The sequence below is a fragment of the Rhinopithecus roxellana genome, chromosome 8 (genome assembly GCF_007565055.1).
Source record: "Rhinopithecus roxellana isolate Shanxi Qingling chromosome 8, ASM756505v1, whole genome shotgun sequence".
Classification (NCBI taxonomy): Eukaryota; Metazoa; Chordata; class Mammalia; order Primates; family Cercopithecidae; genus Rhinopithecus; species Rhinopithecus roxellana.
Window position 1 is genome coordinate 77,080,822 of NC_044556.1, and position 17,938 is coordinate 77,098,759.

Sequence of the window (17,938 nt, forward strand, 5' to 3'; positions counted from 1 at the left end):
TCATTAGCACTGTTTCTATAGATATTAGATGAACTAAAAGTATCTCTTATGGGAAATGAAGGGATGGGACGAAATAAAGGGATGGGTTGGGCTAGTTATCTGCAGCAGGAGCATGGCTTTAAGGCACAGATCGCTCATGCTATTGTTTGTGGTTTAAGAATGCCTTTAAGCAGTTTTCTGCCCTGGGCAGGCCAGGTGTTCCTTGCCCTCATTCCAGTAAACCCACAACCTTCCAGCATGGGAATTATGGCCATCATGAACACGTCACAGTGCTGCAGAGATTTTGTTTATGGCCAGTTTGGGGCCAGTTTATGGCCAGATTTTGGGGGGCCTGTTCCCAACAGAGAAGATGATAACCACCATCATAAAAATATATGAAACTATAAAATTCACTGGTAAACCTAATACACAGGGAGAAAGAGATTAAGACTCAAATCTTAACCCTACAGAAAACCTCCCAACCACAAAAGTAAACAGTAAGAAAGGAAGGAACAAAGGATATACAAAACAAGCAGAAAACCATAGAATGCTAGGAGTAAATACTCACCTATTAAGAATAACGTTGCATGTAAATTGATTGAATTTTCCCATTTAAAAGATATAGACTGGGCTGACTCTATTTTCGGACTCAGCCCACCTGCACCCAGGTGAAATAAACAGCCTTGTTGCTCACACAAATCCTGCTTGGTGGTCTCTGCACATGGATGTGTGAGACATTTGGTGCCAAAGACCCAGGTCAGAGGGACTCCTTCAGGAGACCAGTCCCTTGTCTTCACCATCATTCCATGAAGAGATCCACCTATGACCTCGGGTCCTCAGACCAACCAGGCCAGGGAACATCTCACCGATTTTAAATCGGGTAAGCGGCCTTTTTTTTACTCTCTTCTCCAACCTCTCCCACTATCCCCCAATCTCTTTCTCCTTTCAATCTTGGCGCCACCCTTCAATCTCTCCCTTCTCTTAATTTCAATTCTTTTCATTTTCTGTTAGAGATGAAGGAGACACATTTTGTCTGTGGACCCAAAACTCCAGCGCCGGTCACAGATGGGACAGCAGCCTTCCCCTGGTGTTTAATCATTGCAGGGACGCCTGCCTGATTTTTCACCCACATTCCACTGGTGTCTGATCTCTGCAGGGACACCTGTCTTGGTCATTCACCCACATTCCCTTGGTGGCAAGTCAATTGCGGGGACGCCTGCTTTGGCTGCTCACCCACATTGCGGCCCAGGGCTGCTCCCCACCCCCTTCTCCATGTCTCTACCCTTCTCTTTAAACTTGCCTCCTTCACTATAGGCAACCTTCCACCCTCCATTCCTCCCTCTTCTCCCTTAGTCTGTGTTCTCAAGAACTTAAAACTTCTTCAACTCTCGCCTGACCTAAAATCTAAGCGTCTTATTTTCTTCTGCAACACTGCTTGGCCCCAATACAAACTCAACAATGGTTCTAAATGGCCAGAAAATGGCACTTTTGATTTCTCCATCCTATGAAATCTAGATAACTTTTGTCAAAAACTGAGCAAATGGTCTGAGGTGCCTAATGTCCAAGTATTCTTTCACACATTGGTCCCTCCCTAGTCTCTGCTCCCAATGCGACTCATCCCAAATCTTTCTTCTTTCTCTCCTGTCTGTTCCTTCAGTCTCCACCCCAAGCTCTGAGTCCTTTGAATCCTTCTTTTCTATGGACTCATCTGACCTCTCCCCTTCTCCCCAGGCCTCTCCTCACCAGGCCAACCCAGGTCCCAATTCTTCCTCAGCCTCTGCTCCCCCACCCTATAATCTTTCTATCACCTCCCCGCCTCACACCTGGTCTGGCTTACAGTTTCGTTCCGTGACTAGCCCTCCCCCACCTGCCCAACAATTTCCTCTTAAAGAGGTGACTGGAGCTAAAGGCATAGTCAAGGTTAATGTTCCTTGTTTCTTTATCCGACCTCTCCCAAATCAACTAGCATTCAGACTCTTTTTCATCAAATATAAAAACCCAGACCAGTTCCTGGCCCATTTGGCAACAACCCTTAGATGCAACAACCCTTAGATACCCTAGACCCAGAGGGGCCAGAAGGCCGTCTTATTCTCTATGCATTTTATTACCCAATCTGCTCCCAACATTAGAAAAAGCTTCAAAAATTAGATTCCAGCCCTCAAACCCCACAACAGGACTTAATTAACCTTGCCTTCAAGGTGTACAATAATAGGGAAGAGTTGCAATTACTTGCCTCTGCTGTGAGAGAAACCCCAGTCATATCTCCATAAACAAAAACTTCAAAATGCCTAAGCCACAGAGGTCAGGCATTCCTTCAGGACTTCCTCTCCCAGGATCTTGCTTTAAGTGCTGGAAATCTGGCCACTGGACCAAGGAATGTCCACAGCCTGGGATTTCTCCTAAGCTCTGTCCCATCTGTGTGTGACCCCACTGGAAATTGGACTGTCCAACTGGCCCAAGACTCTAACTCCTTCCCAGATCTTCTCAGCTTAGTGGCTGAAGACTGATGCTGCTGAATCACCTCAGAAGCCCTGTGGACTGCCACAAATGCCGAGCTTCAGGTAACTCTTACAGTGGAGGGTAAGGCTGTCCCCTTCTTAATCAATATGGAGGCTACCAACTCCACATTACCTTCTTTACAAGGGCCTGTTTCCCTTGCCTCCATAACTGTTGTGGGTATTGATGGCCGGGCTTCTAAACCTCTGAAAACTCCCCAACTCTGATGCCAGCTTGGACAACATTCTTTTATGCACTCCTTTTTGGTTATCCCCACCTGCCCAGCTCCCTTTGTAGATGGAGACATTTTAACTAAATTATCTGCTTCCTTGACTATTCCTAGGCTACAGCCACACCTCATTGCTGCCTTTTTCCCCAGTTCAAAGCCTCCTTCGCATCCTTCCCTTGTTATCTCCCCACCTTAATCCACAAGTATGGGATACCTCTACTCCCTCCCTGGCAACCAATCACACACCCATTACTATCCCATTAAACCTAATCACCCTTACCCCACTCAATGCCAATATCCCATCCCACAGCACACTTTAAAATGATTAAAGCCAGTTATCACTCGCCTGTTACAGCATAACCTTTTAAAGCCTATTAACACCCCTTACAATTCCCCCATTTTACCTGTCCAAAAACCGGACAAGCCTTACAAGTTAGTTCAGGATCCACACCTTATCAACAAAATTGTCTTGCCTATCCACTCCACGGTGCCAAACCCATATACTCTTCTATCCTCAACACCTCCCTCCACAGCCCCTCCATACCCATTATTCTGTTCTGGATCTCAAACATGCTTTCTTTACTATTCCTTTGAAACTTTCATCCCAGTCTCTTTTCACTTTCACTTGGACTGACCCTGACACCCAACAGGCTCAGCAAATTACCTGGGCCATACTGCCACAAGGCTTTGTGGACAGCCCCCATTACTTCAGTCAAGCCCGAATTTCTTCATTATCTGTTACCTGTCATGGCATAATTCTTTATGAAAATGCACGTGCTCTCCCTGCTGATCATGTCCAGCTAATCTCCCAAACCCCAACCCCTTCTACAAAACAACTTCTTTCCTTCCTAGGCATGGTTAGGTACTTCCGCCTTTGGATACCTAGTTTTACCATTATGACTAAACCATTATGTCAACTCACAAAAGCAAACCTAGCTGATCCCATAGATCCTAAATCCTTTCACCACTCCTCTTTCCATTCCTTTAAAACAACCCTAGAAGTTGCCCCCATGCTGGCTCTCCCTAACTCTCTCCTTTTCATTACACACAGCCTAAGTACAGGACTGTGTGGTCAAATTTCTTACACAAGAGCCAGGACTGTGCCCTATAGCCTTTCTGTCCAAACAACTTGACCTTACTGTTTTAGGCTGATCCCCACACCCATGACTGTATCTCTCTGATCCACCTGACATTCACTTCATTTCCCCGTATTTCCTTCTTTCATGTTCCTCACCCTGATCACACTTGGTTTATTGATGGCTGTTCCACCAGGCCTAATCACCACTCACCAGCAAAAGGCAGGCTATGCTGTAGCATCTTCCACATCCATCATTGAGGCTACCACTCTGCCACTCTCTACTACCTCTCAGCAAGCCAAACTCATTGCCTTAACTCGAGCCCTCACTCTTGCAAAGGAATTAGGCATCAGTATTTATACTGACTCTAAATATGCCTTCCATATCCTGCACCACCATGCTGTTATATGGACAGAAAGAGCTTTCCTCACTACTCAAGGGTCCTCCATCATTAATGCCTCTTTAATAAAAACTCTTCTTAAGGTGCTTTACTTCCAAAGGAAGCTGGAGTCATTCACTGCAAGTGCCATCCAAAGGCATTGGATCCCATCACTCAGGGCAATGCTTATGCTGATATGATAGCTAAAAAACCAGCTAGCATTCCATCTTCTATCCCTCATGGCAGTTTTTCTCCTTCTCATCTGGTCACTCCCACCTACTCCCCCACTGAAACTTCTACCTATCAATCTCTTCCCACACAAGGCAAATGGTTCTTGGACCAAGGAAAATATCTCCTTCCAGCCTCACAGGCCCATTCTATTTTGCCATTTCATAGCATCTTCCATGTAGGTTACAAGCTGCTAGCCTGCCTCTTAGAACCTCTCATTTCCTTTCCATCATGGAAATCTGTCCTCAAGGAAATCAATTGTCAGTGTTCCATCTGCTATTCTACTACTCCTCAGGGATTGTTCAGGCCCCCTTCCTTCCCTACACATCAAGCTTGGGGATTTGCCCCCACCCAGGACTGGAAAATTGACTTTACTCACATGTCTTGAGTCAGGAAACAAATACCTCTGGGTCTGGGTAGACACTTTCACTGGATGGGTAGCAGCCTTTCCCACAGGGTCTGAGAAGGCCACCACAGTCATTTCTTCCCTTTGGTCAGACATAATTCCTCAGTTTGGCCTTCCCACCTCTATACAGTCTGATGATGGACTGGCCTTTACTAGTCAAATCACCCAAGCAGTTTCTCAGGCTCTTGGTATTCAGTGGCACCTGGTTTTCCCTCAAACTGCCACCCTTAAGTCTCTCTTTAAGTGGATAGAAGATCTTCAGTGACAAAGTACTTTTACCCTGATGAAGTCTTATTCTTTACTTTTATACTCACTCTTATTCTGGTTCCCGTTCTTATGCCACCCTCTACCTCTCCCCAGCTTTCTCCACCACACTATCAAACTTACTCTCTCCTAGCCATTTCTAATCCTTCTTCAACAAACAATTGCTGGCTTTGCATTTCTCTTTCCTCCAAAATCACTGAGGCCCTGACTTACTCACTGCTAAAAAAAAAAATGAGACTTTGTATATTTTTAAATGAAGAATGTTTTTACCTAAATCAATCTGGCCTGGTATAAAAACTCAAGGATAGAGCCCAAAAACTCACCAATCAAGCAAACAATAACATTGAACCCCTTGAACACTCTCTAATTGGACATCCTGGGTACTCCCAATTCTTAGTCCTTTAATACCTATTTTTCTCCTTCTTTTATTCAGACCTTGTGTCTTTTGTTTAGTTTCTCAATTCATACAAAACTGCATCCAGGCCATCACCAATAATTCTATATGACAAATGCTCCTTCTAACAACCCCACAGTATCACCCCTTACCATAAAATCTTCCTTCAGCTTAATCTCTCCCACTCTAGATTCTCACATCGCCCCAATCCCACTTGAAGCAGCCCTGAGAAGCATCGCACATTATCTCTCCATATCACCCCCAACATTTTTCGCCACTCCAACACTTCACTATTTTGTTTTGCTTTTCTTATTAATATAAGAAGACAGGAATGTCAGGCCTCTGAGCCCAAGCTAAGCCATCATATCCCCTGTGAATTGCACGTATACATCCAGATGGCCTGAAGCAACTGAAGATTCACAAAAGAAGTGAAAATCGCTGTAACTGATGACATTCCACCATTGTGATTTGTTTCTGCCCCACCCTAACTGATAAATGTATGTTGTAATCTCCTCCACTCTTAAGAAGATTCTTTGTAATCTTTCCCACCCTTAAGAAGGTTCTTTGTAATTCTCCCCACCCTTGAGAATGTACTTTGTGAGATCCACCCCCTGCCTACAAAACATTGTTCATAACTCCACCACTTATCCCAAAACCTATAAGAACTAATGATAATCCCACCACCCTTGCTGACTCTTTTCAGACTCAGCCCACCTGCACCCAGGCAAAATAAACAGCCCTGTTGCTCAAAAAATATATATATATTATATATATATATATATATACACACACATATAGACTGGCTGCATGGATAAAAACACAAGACCCAGTCATATGCTGCTTACAAGAACCTCACCTTACCTTTAAAGACACATAGACTGAAAGAGGAAGGATGGAAAAAGATATTCCATGCAAATGGCAACCATATTTGAGCATGAGTAGCTGTGCTTATATCAGACAAAACAGACTTCAAGTAAAAAGCTGTAAAGAGATAAAGAAGGACATTATATAACAACAAAGGTATCAATTCAGTGAGATAATGTAACAGTTGTAAGTATATAAGCACCCAACAGTGGAGCACTCAAATACAAATAAAGCAAATATTATTAGATCTAAATTAAGAGATAGATCCTAATATAATAATAGCTGGGGACTGCAACACCCAACTCTTGTTCCTGGACAGATCATCTAGACAGAAAATCAACAAAGAAACATCAGATTTAAACTGCACCATAGACCTAATGGACCTAAGAGATATTTACAGAACCTTTCATCCAATGACCAGAATACACATTATTTTCTTCAGAACATGGAACATTCTCCAGGATGGACCATATATTAGGCCACAAAACAGTCTCAACAAATTTTTAAAAATCAAAATTATATTAAGTATCTTCTCAGACCACAGTGGAATAAAACTAGTTATCAACACCAACAGGAACTTTGGAAACTATACAAATAAATGGAAATTTAACAACATGCTCCTGAATGACCAATGGGTGAAGAAACAAATTAAGAGTAAAATTTTTAAATTCCTGGAAAAAATAAAAATACAAATATACATACCTGTAGGATACAGCAAAACCAGTATTAAGAAGCAAGTATGTAGCAATAAATGTGTACATCAAAAAACTAAAAAGGTCCCAAACAACCTAACAATGCACCTCGAAAAACTAAAAAAGCAGGAATAAACCAAACCCAGAATTAATAGAAAGAAATAAAAAATAAGGGCAAAAATAAATGAGACTAGAAAAACAGTAACAATACAAATGATCAATGAAACAAAAAGGTGATTTTTTGAAAAGATAAACAAAACTAACAAACCAGCTAATAGACTAAGAGAAAAGAAAGAGAACCCAAATAAATGAAATCAGAAGCAAAAAAGAAGACATTACAATGTATACCATAGAAATACAAAAGATCATTACAGAATATTGTGAAGAATCATATGCTGACAAACTGGAGAATCTGAAGGAAATGGATAAATTCCTGGAAACATACAACTTACCAAGATTGAACCAAGAAGAAACAGAAAACACAAGCAGATTAGTAACAAGCAACAAAATCAAATAGTAATAAAAATCCTTCCAACAGAGAGAAGTCCAGGACCAATTGCTCCATTGCTTAATTCTACTGAACTTTTAAAGAATTAATAGCAATTATTCTCAAACTATTCCAAAATATTAGATCAGAAGGAATTCTTCCTAACTCATTCTATGAGGCCAGCATAACCCTGATACCAACACCAGACAAGGACACAACAGGTCAATACCTCTAGTGAACATAAATGCAAAAATCCTCAGCAAAATACTAGAAAGCCAATCTAAAAACACATCAAAAACATAATACCCCATGATCAAGTGGGATTTATACCAGGAATGCAAAGATGATTCAAAATATGCATATCAACAAATGTCACCCATCACTTCAATAGAATGAAAGACAAAATACTATGATAATCTCAATAGATGCAGAAAAAGCTTTTTATAAAATTCAACATTTCTTTATTATAAAAACCCTTAATAAATTGGGTATAAAACAAATGTACCTCAACCTAATAAAGGTCATATATGATAAATCCACAACTAATATCTTACTGAATGGATAAAAGCTTAAAGATTTTTCTGTAGGAACTATGGCAGGACAAAGATACCCACCCTCACCATTTGGAGTCAATATAGTGCTGGAAGTGCTAGTCAGAGCAGTCAGGCAAGAAAAAGAAATAAAAGGTATCAAAATTGGAAATGAGGAAATCAAATTATCCCTGTTTGCAGATGACATACTCTGATATATAGAAAAACCTAAAGGGTTTACCCAAAACAACCCTTAGAACTGATAAATGAATTCAGGAAAATTGCAGGATACAAACTTAATATACAAAAATCAATAGCAGCTCTATACACAAACAGTGAACTAGCTGAAAAAGAAATCAAGAGGGCAACCCCATTTACAATAGCCAAAAATATAAAATACCTAGGAATAAATTTAACCAAGAAGGTGAACAACTGCCACAAGAAAACTACAAAATACTGATTTAAAATAAAGACATTGAAGATGATACAAACAAATGGAAAGACATCCCATCCTCATGAAATGGAATAATTTATATAACTAAAATGACAATACTACCCAACACAATCTGCAGATTCAATCCAATTCCTATGAAAATACCAATGACATTTTTCACAGAAATAGAAAAAAAATTCTAAAATTTGTGTGGAACCACAAAAGACTCCAAATGGCCAAAGCAATCCTGAGCAGAAAGAACAATGCTGGAGATATCACAATACCAGACCTCAAAATATACTACACAGCTATAGTAACTAAAATGCATGGTATTGCATAAAAACAGACACACAGAACACTAGAACAGGGTAGAGAACCCAGAAATTAATCCACATATTTGCAGCCAACTGATTTTTGACAAAGACGTCAAGAACACTCACTGGGACAGCCTCTTCAATAAATGATGCTGGGGGCTGGGTCCAGTGGTTCACGTCTATAATCCGAGCACTTTTGGAGGCTGAGGTGACCTCTCACCTCTTCCCTTGCTTCAGCCTGGGAAGTGGAGGCTGCAATGTGTTGTGACTGCACCACTGCACTCCAGCCTGGGCAACAGAGTGAGATTCTGTCTCAAAAAAATAGAAGTGATACTAGGAAAACTGGATACCAATATGCAGAATGAAACTAGACTCCCACCTCTCACCCTGTACAAAAATAAACTGAAACTTGATCTAAGACCTAAATGTAAGACATACAACAATAAAACTACTAGAAGAAAACATAGGGGAAACACTTCAGGACATTGGTCTGGAAAAAGATTTTATGGATAAAACCTTAAAAGCACAGGCAGCAAAAGCAAAAATAAACAAATGGGATTACCAAACCAAAAAGCTTTTGCACAACAACAGAATCGACAGAGTGCAAAAACAACTTACAGAGTGGGTGAAATATATTCAAACTACTTATCCAACAGGGAATTTATATCCAGAATATACAAGGAACTCAAACATCTTAACAGTCAAAAAACAATCTGATTTTAAAATGGGCAAGTAACCTGAACAGACACTTCTCAAGAGCAGACACATAAATGGCCAACACATATAGCTTTAAAATGCTCAACATCACAAATCATCCAGGAAATGCAAATCAAAACCACAGTGAGGTATCATCTCACCCCCATTAGGATAGCTATTATCAAAAAGACAAAAAATAACAAATGCTGACAAGGATGTGGAGAAAAGGGAATTCCTATACACTGCTAGTGGAAATATAAACTAGTACAGCCACTATGAAGAACACTATGGAGGATCCTCAAAAAAAAAAAAAAAAAAAAAAAAAACTACAAATAGAATTCCCATATGATCCAGCAATCTCACTAATAGGAATTTATCCAATAGAAAGGATATAATTATATCAGAGAGACATCTGCACCCTGATGTTTATTACAGCACTATTCACAATAGCCAAGATAAAAAATCAACCTGGGTGTCCAACAAGATATAATTGGATAAAGAAAATGTAGTATGTATACACAATGGATTACTATTCAGTTATATAAAAGAATGAAATCCTGTCGTTTGCAGCAACGTGAATGAAACTGGCAGACATTACATTAAGTGAAATAAGGTAGAAACAGAAAGTTAAACCCTGCATGTTCTCATTCATATATGGAAGCTAAAAAAAAGTTGATCTCATAGAAATAAAAAGTAGAACAGAGGATACTAGAGGCTAGGAAGGGTAGGGGAAAGGAAGGGATAGAGAGATTTGTTAAATGATACAAAATTACAGCAAGCAAGGGTCCAATTTAGCTGACTAGATGCAGCTAGAACACACCTCTTCTCTGGAGAGGAGCCAAAATAACAAGTAGATATTTATACATCAACTAGATTATCTATGAGAGAACAATGTAATTCAAAAGAGAAGTGACAGGAAGCACCAAAAGCAAAGAAAGAGAGGGAAGCAAGGCAGTCTGCTCAGCCAGGATCAGCTAGGAGCTGAGATAAACTCCCACACACCAGTAAAAGGGTGAGAGACCCTCAGGGCTCCACATTCCTCTAAGAACTAGAGAAATGTTCACATCCACCACTACTCCCACCTAAGGATTCTGCTGGTGGCCTAGAGACCACCCCACCCCTGTCTATCACAGCTGGCCCCTGAATGCAATACTCAAGGACTTAAGTACAAGTCCACTAGCCCAATCCAGTCCCCCCAATACTCGAGCATGTCATTCAGGGGCCTGGGGATCTCCCGGCCCAGTCTACCATCATTGGCACTTGAACACTCCTCTCAGGATCTGAAGTCAGGCCAACCCAATCTGTCAATACTGCCAAAGATACTACCTACCTGCACATGCCACTAGTGGGCTATGGAACTGGACCACTTAACCTGTCACAGTCACCACCAACACCAGCACAGACTACTTGGGTTTCAGTGAGTTGTTCTTCTACTGCTACTGCCACTACCCACATTACCCTCTCTGCCCAGGGGCCCAAAAACCTGTCAACATGCCCAGCCCACCACTGTCTCTACTGGCATCAGAGCAAGCCACCTGGAGGCCCAATAGTCAGCCTCCCTGGACCCACTAACACTAATGCTAGCATAAGCTGCCCTGGGAACAAAGGACAGCATGCTCAGCCCCCTGCTCCCAAAACTGGGGCCCAAAGTCTAGCCCACCTGGCATCCTAGTCCCTACCAAAAACTTCACCACAGCCTCCACTCATAATGGCACCCTAAGTCTGAGGGAATCACAGATACCACCGACACTATTTACAACTGAAAAAAAACATAGAAAGATTATACTAGCCGGGCGCGGTGGCTCAAGCCTGTAATCCCAGCACTTTGGGAGGCCGAGACGGGTGGATCACGAGGTCAGGAGATCGAGACCATCCTGGCTAACACGGTGAAACCCCGTCTCTACTACAAAATACAAAAAACTAGCCGGGCGAGGTGGCAGGCGCCTGTAGTCCCAGCTACTCGGAGGCTGAGGCAGGAGAATGGCATAAACCCGGGAGGCGGAGCTTGCAGTGAGCTGAGAACCGGCCACTGCGCTCCAGCCCGGGCGACAGAGTGAGACTCCGTCTCAAAAAAAAAAAAAAAAAAAGAAAGATTATACTAGTGCATTCACTCATAATTGAAGCCAAAGTGTCCTACCCGCCAAAAACATACATCTTCAGGAATAAGTACACCTTTATGAAAGCAAATACAAAAAAAATTGGAATAAGCAACTGTTACACTAGGTGCACAGATGTCAATGTAAAAACACAGGAAACATGAAAAAGTAAAGGACTCTAAATGTTTTCTTGGACTGTTTGTTTTTACATTAAAAAAAAAAAGTAAAGGAATCTGACACCTCCAAAGGAACACAATAAATCTCCAACAGCAGATCCCAATCAAAAAAAAAAAATTATGAAATCCGAGATAAATAATTCAAAATACAGATTTTAAAGGAGCTCAGAGAGATATCAGATAATTCTGAAAAACAATACACAGATATAAGAAAAACAATTCAGGATATGAATGAGAACTTCACCAAATAGATAAGTTTTTTTTTTTATTCTGGAACTGAATAATTCATTGAATTAAATACAAAATACATTTGAAAGCTTCAATAGTCTAGATCAAGCAGAAGAAAGAATCTCAGAACTTGAAGAGAAGTCTTTTGAACTAATCCAGGCAGATAAAAATAAAGAAAAAAATTAGAAAGAATGTGCAGAGCCTTTGTAACATTTGGGAAAATACAAAGTAAACAAATATTCAAATTACCACTGTCCCTGAGAGTGAAGAGAAAACAAAGGGTTAGAAAACCTGTTTAACAAAATATTAGTTGAAAACTTCCCAAATCTAGCAAGAGATATAGATAACCAGGTAGAGAAGGCCCAAAGATTCCCTAACAAATATAATGGAAAAAGATCTTCTCCATGGCATATTATGATCAAACTGTCTAAAGTCAAAACAAAACATAGAATACCAAAAACAGCAAGAGAAAAGTATCTAGTCATCTTCAAAGAAACCCACATCAAAACCTTGCAGGCCAGGAGAGAATGGGATAACATATTCAAAGTGCTGGGAGAAAAAATCTGCCACCCAGGGATACTACATCCAGCAAAATTCATAAATGAAAGAGAAACAGACTTTCCCAGACAAGTAAATTCTGAGGGAACACACCACAAGACCAATGCTACAAGAAATGCCCAAGGGAGTCCTGAACTTGGAAGTGAAAGAACATTTACCATCATAAAAACACACAAAAGTATAAAACTCACTGGTAAACCAAACACATAAATGAGGAATAGAAAGGACTTAAGTGGTACCATTACAGTAAACCATAAAACCACAATTACTATCAATAAGAGAGAAGAAAAGAACAAAGAATATACAAAATAACCAGAAAATAATTAACAATATGACAGTAACAAACCTCACATATCAATAATAACCTTGAATGTGAATGTATTAAATTCTCCACTTAAAAAATATAGACTGGCTGAATGGATAAAGAAACATAATCCAACCAAATGGTGCTTACAAGAAAGACACATCTACACTCAAAGGAATGGAAAAAGATATTCCATGTAAATGGAAACCAAAAGCAAGCAGTAGCTATACGTAGATAAAACAAACTTTAAGTCAAAAACAGTAAAAGGGGCTGGGTGTGGTGGCTCACGCCTGTAATCCCAGCACCTTGGGAGGCTGAGGTGGGTGGATCACTTGAGGTCAGGAGTTCAAGACAAGCCTGGCCAACATGGCAAAACCCCATCTCTACTAAAAACACACACACAAAAATGTGCTGGGCATAATGGCAGGCACTTATAATCCCAGCTGCTTGGGAGATTGAGGCACTGGTATAAAAACAGACACACAGACTGACGGAACAGAATAGACAGTCCAGAAATAAATCCACACATTCACAGCCAACTGATTTTCAATAAAAGCTTCAAGAACATACACTGGGGGAAGATACCCTCTTCAATAAATGGTACTGGGAAAATTGGATATTTGTATGCAGAAGAATGAAACTGGACCCCTTTCTCTCCCCATACACAAAAATCAACTGAAGATGGATTAAAACTGTAAACATAAGACCCAAAACTATAAAACTGCTCGGAAAAAAACATAGAGAAAATATTTTAAGATATGAGTCTGGCAAAGATTTTATGGCTAAGACCTCAAAAGCACAGAAACTATAACAAAAATAGACAAATGGGACTATATTAAACTAAAAAGCTTCTGCACAGCAAAGGAAACAATCAAAAGAGTGAAGAGACAACCTACTGAATGGGAGAAAATATTTGCAAACTATTTATCTGACAAGGGACTAATAGCCAGAATATACAGGAATGTCAAACAACTCAGCAATAATTTAAAAAACAAATAATCTCATTTAAAAGTGGGCAAATGACATGAATACATATTTCTCAAAAGAAGACATACAGGCTGGGCATGGTGGCTCACATCTGTAATCCTAGCATTTTGGGATGCCAAGGCAGGAGGATTACTTGAGGTCAGGAGTTCGAGACCAGTCTGAGAAATATAGCAAGACCCTGTCTCCACAAAAATTTAAAAAATTAGCCAGGCATGGTGGTGCACACCTGTAGTCCCAGCTACTCAGGAGGCTGAGACAGGAGGATCACTTGAGCCCAGGAGTTTGAGGTTACAATGAGTTATGATCCTGCCACTGAACTCCAGCCTGGGTTCAGAAAGAGACTCTGTCTCAAAAAAAAAAAATTTAAATTTAATTTAAAAATAAAAAGACATACAAATGGCCAGCAGGTATATGAAAAAATGCTCAACATCACTAAGCATCAGGGAAATGCAAATCAAAGCCACAATGAAGTATCATCTTACCCCCATGAGAATGGCTATTAATAAAATTACAAAAAATAACTGATGCTGACGAGGATGTGGAGAAAAGGAAAATCTTATACACTGTTACTGGGAATGTAAATTAGTACAACCACTATGGAAAACAGTATCAGGATTTCTCACAAAACTAAAAGTAGAACTACCATATGATCTGGCAATCCCACTACCAGATATCTGTCCAAAGGAAAAGTCTGTATATCAAAGGAATGCCTGCACTTGTGTGTTCATAGCAGCGCTATTCACAATAGCAAAGATATAGAATCAACATATATAGAATCAAAGATATAGAATCATCATTTGATGAATGAATATAGAAAATGTGATATACATGTATGCATATATATGTATATTTTTATATATGTATATACACACACATATATATGCATATACATGCATATATATGACATATACAAGTCAAATGTGATTTGGCCATAAGAAAGAATGAAATTATGTCATTTGCAGCAACATGGATGGAACTAGAGGTCATCATGTTAAATGAAATAACTTAGGCACAGAAAGACAGATACCTCATGTTCTCACTCATATATGGGAGTTAAAAAAATTGATCTCCTCGAGATAGAGAAAAGAATGATAGATAAAAAAGGCTAAGAAGAGTGTGTTAGGTAGGAGGGAGGATAAAGAGAGATTTGTTAACTGGTACAAACATACAGTTAGATAGAACAAATAAGCCCCAGTATTCTCTTGCACAGTAGGGTGCCTATAGTTGGCAACAATGCACTGTACATTTCAAAGTAGCTAGAAGAGAGGATTTGAAATGTTACCAATACATAGAAATGAGAAATACTCAAGGTGATGAGTACCCCAAATACCCTGACTTGATCATTACACATTCTATGCATGTAAAAAATACATGTGCAGAACAAAGACCCACCTGCAACATTTGGTGGCAACCGTAAGGGGATTCTCCAAAGCGGTGAGTAATATTGTACCACTTTCACTTGCTATTCTGTCCTATCCTTCCTTAGAATTGGAGGAAAATGCTGGGCACCTGTCAGCCGGTTAAAAATGATTAGCATGGCCGCCGCACTTAAGACTCAAGTGTGAGGCTTCCTGGAAAAAGGCTTTCTAACAACCCCCAACCCTTCTGGGTTGGGAACATTGGTCTGCCTGGAACCAGCTTCCACTTTCACAATTTCCTGGGGGAAGCCAAGGGCCAACTAGAGGCCGAAAGCTGTCATACTGAACTCCTGGTTAAGATCATGGCACAGGCAGAAGTCTCTACTCAACAGTCGCCCATGTGTGTACCCCTACCTCTCCTTCTGACCTACACCTCCTGGGTCCTGACCCTGACTTTCTTGAAAGTGTAGCCCCAAAATTCTCCTTACCTCTGAATCTACTTCCTCCAATCCCTGCCTCCTAGGTACTAATGCTTCAGATTTTCGTTTCCTCTCCAAGTATTAGAGCAACTTATATCTTCAAAGGGATCCAAGGAAGCTCTATGCTGTGTCCTTAAGCATCTAGGCTATGAACCCAGGGAGTCTTACCCCAATTTAGGCAAACAGCTCTCAACATGAGCAGTTATGTGGGACCCATTCCCCACCACCCTTGCCAGAGTCCCAAGTTTGTAAATGGCTAGTGTCTCACGTGTCCATGTAAAGAGACCACCAAACAGGCTTTGCGTGAGCAACAAGACTGTTTATTTCACCTGGATGTGGGTGGGCTGAGTCCAAAAAAGGAGTCAGCAAAGGGTGGTGGGATTATCATTAGTTCTTATAGGTTTGGGATAGGCATACAAAGTACCTTCTTAAGGGCAGGGAGAGAATATTACAAAGTATCTTCTTAAGGGAGGGGGAGAATATTACAAAGTGCCTTCTTTAGGGCAGGGGAGAATATATCTTTTCAGTTAGGGTAGGGCAGGAACAAATCACAATGGTGGAATGTCATCAGTTAAGGCTATTTTCACTTCTTTTGTGGATCTTCATTTGCTTTAGGCCGTCTAGATGTATACGTTCAGGTCACAGGGGATATGATGGCTTAGCTTGGGTTCAGAGGCCTGACATTCCTGTCTTCATATATTAACAAGAAAAACAAAACAAAATAGTGGTGAAGTGTTGGGGCAGCAAAAATTTTTGGGGGTGGTATGAAGAGATAATGGGTGACGTTTCTCAGGGCTGCTTCAAGTTGGACTAGGGGAAGCATGGGAACCTAGAGTGGGAGAGATTAAACTGAAGAAAGATTTTGGGGTAAGGAGTGATTTGTGGGGTTGTTAGAAGGAGCATTTGTCACATAGAATTATTGGTGAGGGCCTGGATGTGGTTTTGTATGAATTGAGAAACTAAACAAAAGATACAAGGTCTGAATAAGAGAAGGAGAAAAACAGGTATTAAAGGACTAAGAATTGGGAGGACCCAGAACATCCAATTAGAGAGTGCCCAAGGGGGTTCATAATTATTTGCTTGGTTGGTGAGTTTTTGAGCTCTATCCTTGAGTTTTTTTTATGTTGTCATATACCAGGCCAGATGGATTTAGGTAAAAACAACACTCTTCATTTAAAAATATACAGAGTCCTCCTTTTTCAGCAGTGAGTAAATTGAGGCCTCAGCGATTATGGAGGAAAAAGAAATGCAAAGCCAGCGACTGTTTGTTAAAGAAAGATTAGAAATGGCTAGGAGAGGAGCAGTGTGAAGAAGAAGAGGCAAGAACGTCCCCCAGACTGACCAAAGCCCGCGCACGCTGCATCCCGCATCCAGCACCTACCTCCCTCCACTGTCACCACTATGCCCAAGAGAAAGGCTGAAGGGGATGCTAAAGGAGATAAAGCCAAGGTGAAGGATGAACCACAGAGAAGATCCACGAGGTTGTCTGCTAAACCTGCTCCTCCAAAGCCAGAGCCCAAGCCTAAAAAGCCCCTGCAAAGAAGGGAGAGAAGGTACCCAAAGGGAAAAAGGGAAAAGCTGATGCTGGCAAGGAGGGGAATAACCCTGCAGAAAATGGAGACGCCAAAACAGACCAGGCACAGAAAGCTGAAGGTGCTGGAGATGCCAAGTGAAGTGTGCATTTTTGATAACTGTGTACTTCTGGTGACTGTACAGTTTGAAATACTATTTTTTTATCAAGTTTTATAAAAATGCAGAATTTTGTTTTACTTTTTTTAAAGCTATGTTGTTAGCACACAGAACACTTCATTGTTGTTTTTGGGGGAAGGGGCATATGTCACTAATAGAATGTCTCCAAAGCTGGATTGATGTGGGAAAAACCTTTCCCTTCTAGTTTTGAGAGACTTCCTCTTGGTTCTCAGGAGGAGGGATTCCCTGACTTTGACACACATGGCCACCTTGGCACAAAAGCCTTGTGGTATGGAAAAACAAATTTGTTTTTATGTCCTCTTTTCCCTTTCCATCTTTCAGCATAGACTTAACTCCCTTAAGCCCAGACATCTGTTGGGACCTGACCCCTAGTCGTTGGTTACCAGTGTGTCAGGCAATCTAGACTTTCCAGTGATGCCACTGAGATAGCACCTGTCAAAACAGCAGTGGTTCCATTTCTAGATTGTGGATCTTCAGATACACTCTGCCATTTTCATTTCACTTCCTGAAAGTCAGGGTCGGCTTGTGAAAAGTTGTTAAACAACATGCTAAATATGAAATGTCAAACCTCACTC

The 17,938-nt window shown here is 40.7% G+C and overlaps 1 pseudogene; it reads left to right on the forward strand.

The window, feature by feature from the left end:
- The first annotated feature begins 17,054 nt into the window (after positions 1 to 17,054).
- Positions 17,055 to 17,326, forward strand: LOC104661724 (annotated as a pseudogene).
- The last annotated feature ends 612 nt before the right edge of the window (positions 17,327 to 17,938 follow it).